Genomic DNA, 14,963 nt, shown 5'->3' on the forward strand with positions numbered 1-14,963 from the left:
AGCTGTTCCGAGCTAAAAAGAACGACTGGTAGGATTACGTGGACAGACAACTGGAACATAATGACTGGGATGACCCATATAAACTCCTGCTGACAGAACAAAAACGCCGCCAGTATTGTCAACATTAGGACAGGACAATGGTGAACTGACACAGGAATAAAGACACACGGCGAAAGTTTTGCTGTATAAGCTGCTCACTGACAACGATCCACAAACTGACGAACCTGAACACACGCAATTACGAGCACAGCTGGAAACACAATACACGACGGACACCGCTATCCGCTCCTTCGCACAAGAAGTCGCTTCAGCCATTAAGAGGATGAAGAGGAGGAAGGCATCCGGCCGTGACGGAATTCATTCAGAAGTGCTACAGCCGGTCGCTCCGCAATCACCCATACCTGACGAAATATTAATGACGCCCTCCGGCTGGGACAAGTGCCTGCGCACTGGAAAGTGCCAAACACAGTTATGATAAATTATCCATGGGTGCGATTTCGTCAGGAACCGAATCTTATCGATAGATCTGCCTTCTAAATTCACTGGCTAAGACCCAACAGCGACTACTGTGTCGTCGCCCTCAGGCATACAAAGAGCTTACTGGCATAGGCCCAAATCAGTCTGAATTTACACCCGGAAAGTCGAAAGGTGACGTGGTTAATCAGGCTATTAGAATAGTGAACAGAACGGAAAATAACCGCGATGTCTGCACACCTTTGAGACCTGCAGCTCCCAGCGGCTCTGTGCAACAGTCTTCTTAACTATTGCCAAAATAGAGTCGCAGAATAGCAAGCGGGAGACCGCAAGGTGTTCAGAAAAAGTCACCAAGGGGTGCCCGCAGGGGCCGATTACAAGACCCGTTTTCTGGAACATTAATACTGAAACATTGCAACAGGAAAGAATTGAAGGAGTAATCGCATATTCTGACGACCTCATCCTTGTGATAGCGGCCAACTCGAGAGAACACGTTGAAGCGAAAACATCACCACTACTACAGACCATGAGCAACTGGTGTGCTACAAAAGAACTCACCATTGCGGCAAATAAAATCCTCTGCATTATGCTCAAAGGAAAGTTAGAAAGGTTCAAATGGCTCTGAGCACTATGGGACTTAACTTCCGAGGTCATCAGTCCCCTAGAACTTAGAACCTCTTAAACCTAACTAACCTAAGGACATCACACACATCCATGCCCGAGGCAGGATTCGAACCTGCGACCGTAGCGGTCGAGCGGTTCCAGACTGCAGAAAGTTAGAAAGGTATCCTAGACTTAAACTAGATGTAAAAAGCCTAAAAAGAAACGTCGTTACCAGATACTTGGGTGTATTCCTGGACCAGAAATTAAACTTTAATCAGCACATAAAAATAGCTACAGGAATGGTGTGCAAGTTACTGCATACGCTTGTCAAGATCAGCACAGTGAACTACCGATTACCTATGACTATAACACCAAAATGCCACTGTGCTCTCTGCGAGTCAACAATATGTTTTGCTGCTAGCGTGTGGATACGTTGGCTCTGCATGGCGGCTCATAGCATGGTAGTAAGGCGCGGACACAGGACTGTGTGCTCCTGAGCTATCGGGGGCTTTCGCCACCACATCGGTGGAGGTACTGCGCGTGGTGCTCGGGATATACCCGATAGACGTAACTATTAAGTATCGCGCGGTAACATATTGGCTGAAAACGGGCAGAGCGCAGTCAGGGACCTCTTGGGGAGGAAATACGGACCTCGAGAGAGCTCGAGACCTGGAGAGTGAATTCGTGGCAAAGGGAGTGGGGCAACTGAGAAAAGGCCCGTAGGGTATACGCATACTCCCCCAACATCAGGAGGTGACGGAGGATTCAACTTGTTAATCCCGGCCGGGTCACGTTTCATTTCTTAACCGGCTATGCGCCATACACCTCTCGTTTGTTGTGTGTAAATTTCCGACAGGAGGCGGGTTGTACCTGTGGAGAGAGAGGAACCCCAGAACATTACTTTTGTACGCATTGTGACCGTTGGTGCCATGGAAGACGACTAGTGCACTCACACGACGATATAACAGATTCACTTAGAGATCAGACCTCGTGGACCGATCTCAACGACTGTGCAGACAGAGTATCTAGAGTACCTTTAGCGACGGGAGAACAGGCAGCAACGAACACGGGCGACAAATGATTCCGTAGACAATACTAGCGCTACACATGACAGTAGAAGCGGTGACAGATAACAGCGGCACAAACGAAGACAGACAAACAGAGAATAAGGATTTGATGTATAATCACCGAGGTGTCACGAAAACAAGTGTACGTAACACATTAATATCACATTGTAAGAGAAAAGTAGAAATAGGCGACAGAACACGATGCTGTGTAAAGCAAACTAACTTACATATAGAATCACGCCATCTGAGGGCGACAGGCTCAAAGTATTGCTGATGCACTGCTTTCGGATGGCAGTAGTAGCAGATCGGAAGGTGATCGCCCAGGAGCGAGAACCTCAATGTCCTTCTGAGGCACTCCCTTTTGGACAGCACTGGTGGTGATGTTCCATAAATCTAAACTCCTTTCTATTTTCATTCTTTTATCTTCCTAATACATAAATTGTTAATTGTAAGTATTTCCGTTTCCTAATTAGTTTAAACTTTACAAGTACTTAAAGTTGCAAGATTGTTAAACTTTGTTAAGATAAGGAGGAATCGTATACGCCTCATATCTTGTGTATGTACAATTTAATATTGGTGGCAGATCATTTGTAAATGGCAGCAAATATAAAAAAGTAAATAAAATATCCAAGCAAATTTCTGAGTGAATTTCTCAATTTTTGGAACGAAGTTTTAACCTTAAGAAAATTATACAGCACTAATCCAAAATTACTAACCAACTTTCTGCTTAAAAAGATGGTGATAAAGAGAGACACGTATATTCCTTTACAGAAAGATAAACAGAGGGAAAATAAATGTACGACCAAAAACAGTGTGCTTGAACAATAATGTGCTGTAACATCTCCATTTATAAACTAAAAGATTACAGAACGTGAATTAAAGTCCAAAATCCAGCCCATAATAACGGTGTTCGACGTTTATATAACTCAGTGCCTAATCAGATGCGATAACGAACGCTATCTTCCAGTGAAAGATATAGCCTCAGACGTGCTTCAAGTTTGGGTAGTGGCTTGACATAAAAAAAATATGTGGGAAACGTCGAAGAAGTCATTTCAGTTATCTTCGCATTTGTGGAACTCCGGATGAACATGGTCTGTCCACACTGTTACTAAATCTTGCACTAGTTGTGTGTGTGTCCCATAGGAGACGTTTCCAATGCGATTGATCCACCAGACCGATGCTAACTCATGTTATTTATTTATACTGCTGAAAGCAACAAAGTTGGTAAACTTTTAAAAATGCTTATTAAAGTCTCATTCTACTACTTCCCTGCAAAATTTTAGTCGGATTATGTTCATTTATATATATCATTATTTTACTGTTATTTTTTAAATGTTAACTGGCGTAATTAGAACTGATCAATATGTATTTTAGATTACTCTGTTCTGATTAACTGCATAAAGTTTAAATCTCTACCAGCATCCGAACACGACAAACCAACTCTGATGTTCGCCAATAAAATGTTCAAATGTGTGTGAATTCCTAAGAGACCAAACTGCTTAGGTCATCGGTCCCTCGACTTACACACTACTTAAACTAACTTATCCTAAGAACAACACACACATCCATGTCCGAGGGAGGACTCGAACCTCCGACGGGAGGGGAAGTTAGCCAATAAAACCGACTCTTCACAGCCCAAGACAGAAACAATACGGTTACAGTCTCCGCAGTAGGACAGGTTATAGTCTGGTGTTGACACATGTTGTCCAGAAGTCGTAACTCTGCAACTGCATATAGTGCTGAGTTTCACCCCATGATAAAGTAAGTCCCAGTTCCTAGAGGAGAGTCTGTTAGTTCTCTTGTAAACTACTGTTGCGATTAAGTTGTGTAGCTGGGGAAAGGAGTGTCAATGTGAAACTTAGGGATAGGTGTCGAGCAATATACTACCGCCATAAAACTTTTTGGTAGATTAAAACTGTGTGCTAGACCGAGACTCGAACTCGGGATGTTTCCCTTTCGCGAGCAAGTGCTCTACCATCTTAGCTACTAAAGCACGACCGACGACCCGTCATCACTGCTTTAATTCCGCGTGCACCTTTCAAACTGGAACTGGCGGAAGTACAGCTGTGAGGACGGGTCGTCAGTCGTGCTTGAGTAACTCAGTCGGTAGAGCACTTGCGAGTGAAAAGCTAAAGTCCGGAGTTCGAGTCTCGGTCTGGTACACAGTGTCAATCTGCCAGGAAGTTTCGTATCAATGCGCACTCCGCTGCAGAGTGATGATATCATATTGCCGCCATGTTTATTTTATGCTGGAAAATGGCGCCAGAATCCTGGCACCATGGTGCTGAAACGGTCCGTCTCTGCAGCTCGATAAGTGCTGTACAATGAAGTCAGAGGAAAGACTGGAGTCTATTTCGGCAATATTCTGCAAAGTTTCGTATCCAACTTGCCATTATAACAGTAATGAAACCACCTCCGACTCAAAAGAAACGATTTCTCGAGGAGAACCTAACAAACCCATGTTATATTGCGATATTTAAAGCTGGGAGATTTCCCGTTGCTGTAGGAGACTTTACGTATGCAGTTTAGTAGAACCGCTGACAGTTATTTCTATAAAGAAGCGAGAATTCTATAATATGTATAAAGTCTGCACTCCAAATTCCAGGAGGAGGTGAACGCACACACTTTTCATCTCTCTGTGGACGCTAGTGAGTGTGAAACTTCCACAAGCGGTTCCGCGCACCTTCCACTGCGCGTGCGCGTGACCGCCTGTAGCAATTGTCAGGGCAGGCAGGCGGCGTCGTCGTCCGGCATGCAACGCGGCGCATTCTGAAAGTCTTTGACATCAATTGACCCAGATTTGTGGGCTCAGATATTCGAGGATTAGTGGCGGCTCCACGGCGTGACTCATCGAGAATTCCTCAGGCCATTAGCCTACACTGACTCGGGCCGCCGGCCAGGCGCCCCACAGCTGGTCTCGTATGCTAAAGCTCTCTGTAGAGTGTAGCTCGTAACTAGGGTTGCACTAGCTACAGTAACAGCTGAGGAGTGTGTGTGTGTGTGTGTGTGAGAGAGAGAGAGAGAGAGAGAGAGAGAGAGAGAGAGAGAGAGAGAGAGAGAGAGAGAGAGAGAAAGAGAGCTAGAGAGAGTGAGAGAAAGAGAGAGACAGAAAGAGAGAGAGAGGGGGAGAGAGAGAGAGGGAAAGGGGGGGGAGGATCGGGAGAGAGAGAGGGGGGGATCGGGAGAGAGAGAGGGGGGGGGATCGGGAGAGAGAGAGAGAGAGAGAGAGAGAGGGGGGGGGGGGAGGGAGAGAGAGAGAGAGAGAGAGGGGGGGAGAGAGAGAGAGAGAGAGAGAGAGAGAGAGAGAGAGAGAGAGAGAGAATAAATAGGAAAATCGTGAATAAGCTGTGCTTGCCTATTTCTACAACCAGGCACTGACTTTGTACACTGCTTGGCTACACGATTTGATGGCTGTATGGTGAGAGATTCCATCATTAGATCCTCAGTTCTTTTGCCACTGGCTACCCTCTGCGTACGTGTAACCGATCGAGTTTCACCTCGTCTTAGATTCCATGTCCACTTCGAAAATGACTGTTATCTAAGTGGATAGACCGTCTCGTCGGATTTAGGGACGAAGTACAGGTTCGTAAGGCAACGGCCTTACCGCAGTGGTTACGTCGTTTCCCGTCAGGTAACCGAAGTTAAGCGCTGTCGGGCTGGGCTAGCACTTGGATGGGTGACGACCATCCGATCTGCCGAGCGCTGTTGGTAAGCGTCAGTCCTTGTGAGACAAAGTGATTAGCTACTTGATTGAGAAGTAGCAGCAGCGCTCTCGTAAACTGACATACGGGCGGCAGAGCGATGTGCTGACCACATGCACCTCCGTATCCGCATCCAGTGACGCCTGTGGGCTGAGGATGACACGGCGGCCGGTCGGTACCGTTGGGCCTTCATGGCGGAATTTAGTTTAATGTAGGTTTGTAAGAAAGGAGGAAAGAATTACCTATGAATTGGGATAAATTTTCCAAAGAAAAATCAAAGAAAATCGAGCGAGGTGGCGCAGTGGTTAGCACACTGGACTCGTATTCGGGAGGACGACGGTTCAATCCCACGTCCGGCCATCCTGATTTAGGTTTTCCGTGATTTCCCTAAACCGCTCCAGGTAAATGCCGGGATGGTTCTTTTGAAAGGGCACAGCCAATTTCCTTCCCCACCCTTCCCTATTCCGATGAGACCGATGACCTCGCTGTTTGGTCTCTTCGCCCAAACAACCCAACCCAACCCCCTCAAAGAAAATCCAGAAACGGTTGACTTGAAAGGTCTTTCTGTGAGCCTCCTGCCGAGTGCGCATCCTTATCTAGACCTGACGTCCACTTGGATACAAAGGAACAAAAATTTTGAATTTGGGTGCAAACTCGACCAGTAGTCGTAAATAATCGGAAACTTGCATTGGCCTACTACACCTATAAGTGACTGTCTCAGTAGAAAATATCGAACACTGGACTACGGATATCAGGTTATTATGATTTAATATTCACAGGAACACACTTCACTGTTTCTAGCAACACACTCAATATAAAGCAATGTATAATGTTGTGTACTACAGCACCCGCTTAAGTATGAACGCAGCCTTCCTATATGTACTAATATATTAAAAACTAACACCTTAACTAAAAAGCTAAACATTTTCTTAAATATTTTTGGGTGGACAGTGTTTCACGAAAGCGTTGTTCATCCTTTTCTTTCCAAGCGACGTGAGATGTTTTCATTTATTTGCAAGTCTTAGTCTAATTTTTCTCCCTCCAGTACATCTACAAAATGTTTGGCATTTGAGTAATGTTTAGTAACAATTTTGCAGTCAATGCTCCCTTATAAAGATTCCTCTGTTGCTTCAGTGTAAAGCATAGTTTACGCTTGTCTAGCTTTAAGTTTAGCACTCTGCCAAGTGAGAAGCGACACCTCAGCGTAATACTAATGAGGGAATAGACAACTCTGGTGTTTGTCTCAAGCAAATTAATGAATCGACGGAAGATCTAAACCAGGAATACCAGCCAGGGATTTGAACTTTTTCTTAGCCCGAATAAGAAGTCCGCTGTCTTACCTACTTTGACACCTAAGTCGGTAGTCAAGCTCGTGGAAATGGTGACTCAAAGGAGTCCCCACGTGGCTCGTAGAACGCAAACAAATCACGCAGATAATGCGTGAGAAGTGCATATCGTTTAAGTGATATTTTGCAGAGATAAACTGTAATATCAAGACCCTTGCAGATTATTAAACGAGTACTGTCAGATTTCCTAAAATTAGCTCCCTATGACAATTCTGATTACATGGTTTTTCCATCTACAAAAATGTCCACGTGGTTTCCAGCCGAAAGTAACATCTTTCCTGGTCAGAAAAGAGAGATTAGTCCTTGCGAATTCACACATCTTCCCTGATAAGACAGTTGAGCTTAGCTCTTACAAGTTCTTATTCTGAGATGGCCTGTTCTAGTATCGGTGCAATGGTCCTTGCGTTTCGGCCAGGAAGGAGAATTAAGAACAACTATCGATAATATTTACATCAGCATGATTATTCTGCAGGGTACCTAAGCGTTTGGCAGATGGTTCAGCAAACCACCTTCAGACTGTTTCTACCGTTCCACTCTCGAACAGCTAGCGAGAAAAACGAACACTTCAATCTTTCCTTGTTGCCGAATATTATTGTTATGGTAATTTCACCATATGTTGTTGGGCATCAACAAAACATTTTTACAGTCGGAGGAGATAGCTGTAGATTGAAAATTCGTAAAAATATCTTGCTGCAACGAAAAAAGCCTTTGTTTTAATGACTTCCATCCCAACTCGCGTATCATATCCGAAACACTCTCCCCCCTATTTCACGATAATACAATACGAGATGCCCTTCTTTGAACTTTTTCGATGTCCTCTGTCAATCCTAACTGGTAAGGATCCCACACCGCAAAGCAATGCTGTAGCAAAGGACGCACAAGCGTCTGGTTAGTGGATCTGTTCCATCTTCCAAAGCTTGTAGCAATCAAAAGCATAGTACAGAGTCAATTATCGCTTTTCGCAGCATACACATTCGTTTAAATTTTTTTTCAATTAATTTTGGGTTCTTGATGATCTTTGGTTGGTTGGTTGGCTTGGGGGTGGAGACTAAACAGCGTGGTCTTCGGTCCCATCGGATTAGGGAAGGAAGAGGAAGGATGTCGGCCGTGCCCTTTTAAGGGATTTAGGGAAATCACGGAAAACCTAAATCAGGATGGCCGGACGCGGGTTTGAACCGCCGTCCTGCCGAATGCGAGTCCAGTGTGCTAATCACTGCGCCACCTCGCTCGGTCTGATGACTTTACTAGGCGGTAAATCACAGGATCATATGCAAAAAAGTGGTGGTTGCTCCTAAAACATTTTATGGATTTGGAAATGAAGTGAAATGTCGTGTGACGAGGGCCTCCCGTCGGGTAGACCGTTCGCCTAGTGCAAGTCTTTCGATTTGACGCCACTTCGGCGACTTGCGCGTCGATGGGGATGAAATGATGATGATTAGGACAACACAACACCCAGTCCCTGAGTGGAGAAGATCTCCGACCCAGCCGGGAATCGAACCCGGGCCCTTTGACAGTCTGTCACGCTGACCACTCAGCTACCGCGGGCGGACTACGGATTTGGAATAGGATAGGCCCTATAAAACTTGCTTTTAGAACGCCATATGACACTTCTGTTTTACTCGATGACTTTCCGCCAATTACTACGAACTGTGGCCTTCCTGAATCACGAATCCAGTAGCTCAACTGAGACGATGTTCCATAAGCAAGCAATATGGTTAGAAGACGCGCTTCTTTGTTTTTCGAATCCCACGTCGATCGAATCTGGTAAAGATCCCATACTCTCAGCAATACTTCAGAAGAGGACTGAGAAGCATAGGAGATGCAGTGCTTTTAGTAGATTTGTTGCACCTTACCAGCATTATGTCAAACAAAAAGCAGTTTCTCGTACGACTACTCCACAATATTGCCAATGTGAGGACATCTACTAAAATTGTTCTCAGTATTATGATCCCCAGGTGCTTACAAGCAAACCTATCCAAGGGATGCTTTTCGATTTTGATCGGCTTTGAATAAGTTGTAGTGTAGAGCAAAATAACAGACATATATGTTTTTATATGTGTTAATAGAGCCGTTGAGGGGCTGAAAAACTCCCTTAATTTTAATATTTCTGAATAAATACCGTTGAGACGGTAAGGGATATAAAAGAAACTTCAAATAAACGTTCTGTGGTTTTAAATGTACATTACAACGGCGCACCAAGATTTGTCGAAAATGTCATTTTTTTCGAAATCCGTGGCCCTGAGTATTTTGATTTTGATATTTGATTAATAGCAAAACGTATATCATCATTAATACCAAACTCAGTCATATGGGGTGATGTAGTATTTCAAAGATGCATGTATTTGTGCTTGTAGTTGGTGGGAAAAATGAAAGTGTATTCAGCTTTTTTGGTGGATGATCCGAACAATTCTGCGCTTTCTCATTACAATAAAATTACAACAATAATTTACAAACAATTCAAAAAAATCTGAAAAGTTACATCTTGAAACAAAATACACCAAATTTAAAAAGAAATAATATATATATATATATATATATATATATATATATATATATATACAGGGTTATTACAAATGATTGAAGCGATTTCACAGCTCTACAATAACTTTATTATTTGAGATATTTTCACAATGCTTTGCACACACATACAAAAACTCAAAAAGTTATTTTAGGCATTCACAAATGTTCGATATGTGCCCCTTTAGTGATTCGGCAGACATCAATCCGATAATCAAGTTCCTCCCACACTCTGCGCAGCATGTCCCCATCAATGAGTTCGAAAGCATCGTTGATGCGAGCTCGCAGTTCTGGCACGTTTCTTGGTAGAGGAGGTTTAAACACTGAATCTTTCACATAACCCCACAGAAAGAAATTGCATGGGGTTAAGTCAAGAGAGCTTGGAGGCCATGACATGAATTGCTGATCATGATCTCCACCACGACCGATCCATCGGTTTTCCAATCTCCTGTTTAAGAAATGCCGAACATCATGATGGAAGTGCGGTGGTACGTTTAGCTCCCTGCTTGCTTTATTCGTCGACTTCCGCGGGCTACGCGTGAAACTTGCCCGCACACGTTCAACCGTTTCTTCGCTCACTGCAGGCCGACCCCTTGATTTCCCCTTACAGAGGCATCCAGAAGATTTAAACTGCGCGTACCATCGCCGAATGGAAATAGCAGTTGGTGGATCTTTGTTGAACTTCGTCCTGAAGTTTCGTTGCACTGTTATGACTGACTGATGTGAGTTCATTTCAAGCACGACATACGCTTTCTCGGCTCCTGTCGAGATTTTTTTTGTCTCACTGCGCTCTCGAGCGCTCTGGCAGCAGAAACCTGAAGTGCGGCTTCAGCCGAACAAAACTTTATGAGTTTTTCTACGTATCTGTAGTGTGTCGTGACCATATGTCAATGAATGGAGCTACAGTGAATTTATGAAATTGCTTCAATCATTTGTAATAGCCCTATATATATATATATATATATATATATATATATATATATATATATATATATATATGTGTGTGTGTGTGTGTGTGTGTGTGTGAAGATTTATTAACAACCTGGCATGACAATCGACGTTGAAACGTTGAAACCGACACATATGGGGCCCGCCTACAGCGATATAGAGATCTTCTCTGACTTATTTCTGACAAATGCTTCTTTGGAATAGTACTTCAACGTACATGATTTGCGTTTATTATTAAGGATGATATACGTTTTGCTATTAGTCAAATGTCGAAATGAAAAAGTTGTGAGGGGAAGGTGATTTCGAAAAAAAATGACTTTTCCGACAAATCTGGTTGCACTGCTGTAACGTACTTTAAAAATCACAGAACTTTTATTTGAAGGTCTTTTTTACATATGTCACCGCTTCAACGGTATTTATTCAGAACTAGTAAACTCATTTTTTCTCAAGAAGGTGTTTCACCTCGTTAATGGCCATAAGGAGCGTGTGTGAAAAAAAAAAAGGTACGTGTTTCTTATTTTGGTCTTCACTACAACATATTCATAGTCGATCAAAATCGAAATGTATGCCTTGATTTGGTTTACTTGTTAGTTGAGACAAATATGTCTAAATTGGTGAGTTTGATTCTGTAACCGGAATCACATTCGACTGACGCTATACCCAAGAGGTGACAGTTTCCAGAAACAAGTACCCAATAAATCCGAAGTAATTTTGATATATGGCCACAAATATTTGTCAGAATGGTCATAAATGAAAGAATGCAGGTAGCATGTACGACTGTTTGCCGGAAAGACAGAGGCATTCCTCACCCAGACATCAGCAGAATTGAAAAGCAATAACCAGCGAAGGGCGTGGCTGTCATTATGGACGGAAGTGACGCACGCCAGCTGGAATCTCAGGGACCGCCTGTCCAGACACCGAGGGCCGCCTTGCGGGTTCTCCAGCCATCGGAACCTCAGCGGGCAGTCTTGGCGGGGGTTCCAGCTTCGCGACCGGCCGGAACAACAGCTTATCGATCATGGTGCTCCGGCAAAGGTAAGGACTAGCCGTTCCTGAAGCGGTGTGGTCGTGCCAACAGGCGGTCGCAAGTAACATGCAAGGGGACAACTAACGAACTGACACGAAATGGTCGCCCGTTATCACAACAGACTCACGGGAACAGAGAAATCAATACACAAGCTTCTCAACAAACGATCCGCAATCGAGCTCGCTGTCACAGTCTGATGTGATTCGCCCAACCCCAGCAGTACGCAATAGATGTTGTTATTGTCAATCTGTTCTAGATATATGGAAGGATTTTGAAAGCACCGTTCATGCATAACACAACTCTCGCCTTTCGCGCACAATACAAAAGATACTAAGGATACAAGTAAACAGTCAGTTTCTATATTCCTTGAATTCTGGAAAACATTAATCTATGCAATAGATTCTCAAATACTTTTATGTGATTGCTTCGAATACTTTGAGTAGGAGAGACTTGAGCGTTGTGCTGGAAGCGCCTGTTCATCAGGGACAAGGGCAACATCTGGAGTGCTCCCATGTTTCATAGGACAGCTACTGTTTTCCCACTACACAAACGGTCCTTCGGCTTGAGTGGACACCTACACTATGTGATCAAAAGTACCCGGACGCCAAGCTCAAAATGACTTACAAATACGTGGCGCCCACCATCGGTAATGCTGGAATTCAACATGATGTTGCCCCACCCTTAGCCTTGATGACAGCTTCCACTCTCCTAGGAATACGTTCAATCAGCAATGAAGGAAGGTTTCTAGGGGAATGGTAGCCCATTCTTCACGGAGTGCTGAACTGAGGAGAGGTATCGATGTCGGTCGGTGAGGCCTGGCTCGAAGTCGGCGTTCCAAAACATCCCAAAGATGTTCTGTAGGATTCAGGTCAGGACTCTGTGCAGGCCGATCCATTGCAGGAGTGTTAGTGTCGTGTAACCACTCCGCCACAGGCCGTGCGTTATGGTGCTTGATAGTGTTGAAAGAGGCAATTGCCATCCCCGAACTGCTCTTCAACAGTGGGAAGCAACAAGGTGCTTAAAAAATCAATGTAGGCCTGTGCTGTGATAGTGTCATGCAAAACAATCAACGGTGCAAGCCTCCTCCATGAAAAACACGTCTACACCACAACACCACCGCCTCCGAATTTTACTGTTGGCACTACACACGCTGACAGATGACGTTCAACGGGCATTCGCCATACCCACGCCACATTATGTACGGTGATTCGTCACTCCACACAACGTTTTTGCATTGTTCAGTCGTCCAATGTTTACGCTGCTATTTACACCAAGCGAGGCGTCGATTGGCATTTGCTGGCGTGAGGTGTGGCTTATTAGCAGCCGCTCGACCATGAAATCAAAGTTTTCTGACCTCCCACCTAACTGTCATAGTACTTGCTGTGGATCCAGATGCAGTTTGGAATTCCTGTGTGATGGTCTGGGTAGATGTCTGCCTATTACAAATTACGACCCTCTTCAACTGTAGGCGGTCTCTGTAAGTCAACAGACGAGGTCGGCCTATACGCTTTTGTGCTATTAGTGTTCCTTCACGTTTCCACTTCAATATCACATCGGAAACAGGGGATCTATGGATGTTTAGGAGTGTGGAAATCTCGCGTACAGACACAGAATCACCTGACCACGTTAGGAGTCCGTGAATTATGCGGAGCGCCCCATTCTGCCCTCTCACGATGTCTAATGACTACTGAGGTCGCTGATATGGAGTACCTGGCAGTAAGTTTCAGCAAAATGTACCTAATATGAAAAACGTATGTTTTTGGGGTTGTCCGGATCCTTTTGATTAAATAGTGTATCTTAGACTTTGCTGATGACACTGTTATGCAAGGGAAAGTTCGAGAGACAATAGGAGGATTTAGGGAACTTGAACTTTGTCCACAAGACTCATAAAGCAATGGATACCGAGGCTCAGGCTGAAGCAGTATCTCCTGACTTCCGAATTAGTTCGATAGACTTCCGCAGTGCCAGCAGACGAACAGAATACGAGCTTACGGAATATCATAGTAGTTGTGTGTTTTTACTGAAATGTCCTTAGCCAACAGAATACAGCATTCTCAGTGCAGAGAAATATTCAGACATAAAAATAACTTCGAGCGTACGCGATGGGAGTTTTACAGGGCCATTACTGTTCGTAGTACATACAAATGACACAGTATATACCTTTGGAAACTGCGTAAGGCTCTTCGCGGATGATCCTCTTATACACAGGGACGTCACGACGCCAGAAAATTCTAGCGAAGCGCAGTAAAACCTGCAGAGAAACGACGCTTGGTGTAGGGATTGGCAACAGACCCTCCACATAGACGGGTGTGAAGTATTGCGCATGACTAGGCAAACGTGTCTAGGAGTATGCATGCGGAGCTATTTACAGTGGAGCGACCACAAAAATAATCGCAGGTTCATTGTAAGAATCGTCTTGAAATATAGTCCTCCCACAAAGGAAGTAGGTTAGAAAACTCTCTTTTGACGAATGACTGAATACTGTTCGTCAGTCAAGGATCCTTACCAGATAGGATTGATGGAGCAAACAGAGGAGATCCAAAGAAGAGCAGAGCGTTTCGTTATAGAGTCAGTCAGTAAGCGCGAATGCGTACGGAGCTGCTCAGTCAACCACAGTGGCATATAATGCAAGAGAGGCGTTCTGCAACTCGGACTGTATTAACGTTAAAATTTCGAGAGCGTACGTTCCCAGAAGTACACAAGGTACCCTCCGTCACAGAACGTAAGGTGGTTGTGGAGTACAGATGTAGATGTAAAAGAGTAAATCAATGGTGGTGGGTATGTAGCCACTCCTGTAATACACCAATACAGACGAGTTGGAATGCCGCTTGAGTCAATTACGTCGATTAAAATAAGGCGCGACATAGCGAAACGGCACGAAATGCAACGAGCGCGTCAGAAACCTTGATTTATTGGAATATTAACGCGAAAGAGTAGCGAACCTATGAACGAGACTGCGTATACTACACTTGTGTGACCCATTCTTGAGTACTGCTCAAGTATTTCGGATCTCCACCAGGTCGGCTTAAAGGAAAACCCAAAGGTAGTCAGAGTTGAACTAATAGATTTGTTGTCAGAAGGGAACACACTCAAGCCACTGTACGAAAGGACGACGCCGGGTACTTCGCATTCCCTACCTTATTCTGATCTTGCTGGCTTCATCTACAAACACCCCATAGTGATTCGTGGAGTCACAGAGGTCAATATTCGTCCGATGTCGATATTAGGCTGGGCGGCTTGTCTGGTGTCATTTAAGACAAGCAGTCTACTTCCTGGCACA

The 14,963-nt window shown here is 44.3% G+C and overlaps 1 long non-coding RNA gene across 1 annotated transcript in view; it reads right to left on the reverse strand.

The window, feature by feature from the left end:
- The window catches only part of LOC124599602, a 310,564-nt gene that overhangs the window by 64,336 nt on the left and 231,265 nt on the right, over window positions 1-14,963 (reverse strand). The window lies entirely within an intron of this gene.

This window comes from Schistocerca americana, chromosome 1 (assembly GCF_021461395.2).
Source record: "Schistocerca americana isolate TAMUIC-IGC-003095 chromosome 1, iqSchAmer2.1, whole genome shotgun sequence".
Lineage (NCBI taxonomy): Eukaryota > Metazoa > Arthropoda > Insecta > Orthoptera > Acrididae > Schistocerca > Schistocerca americana.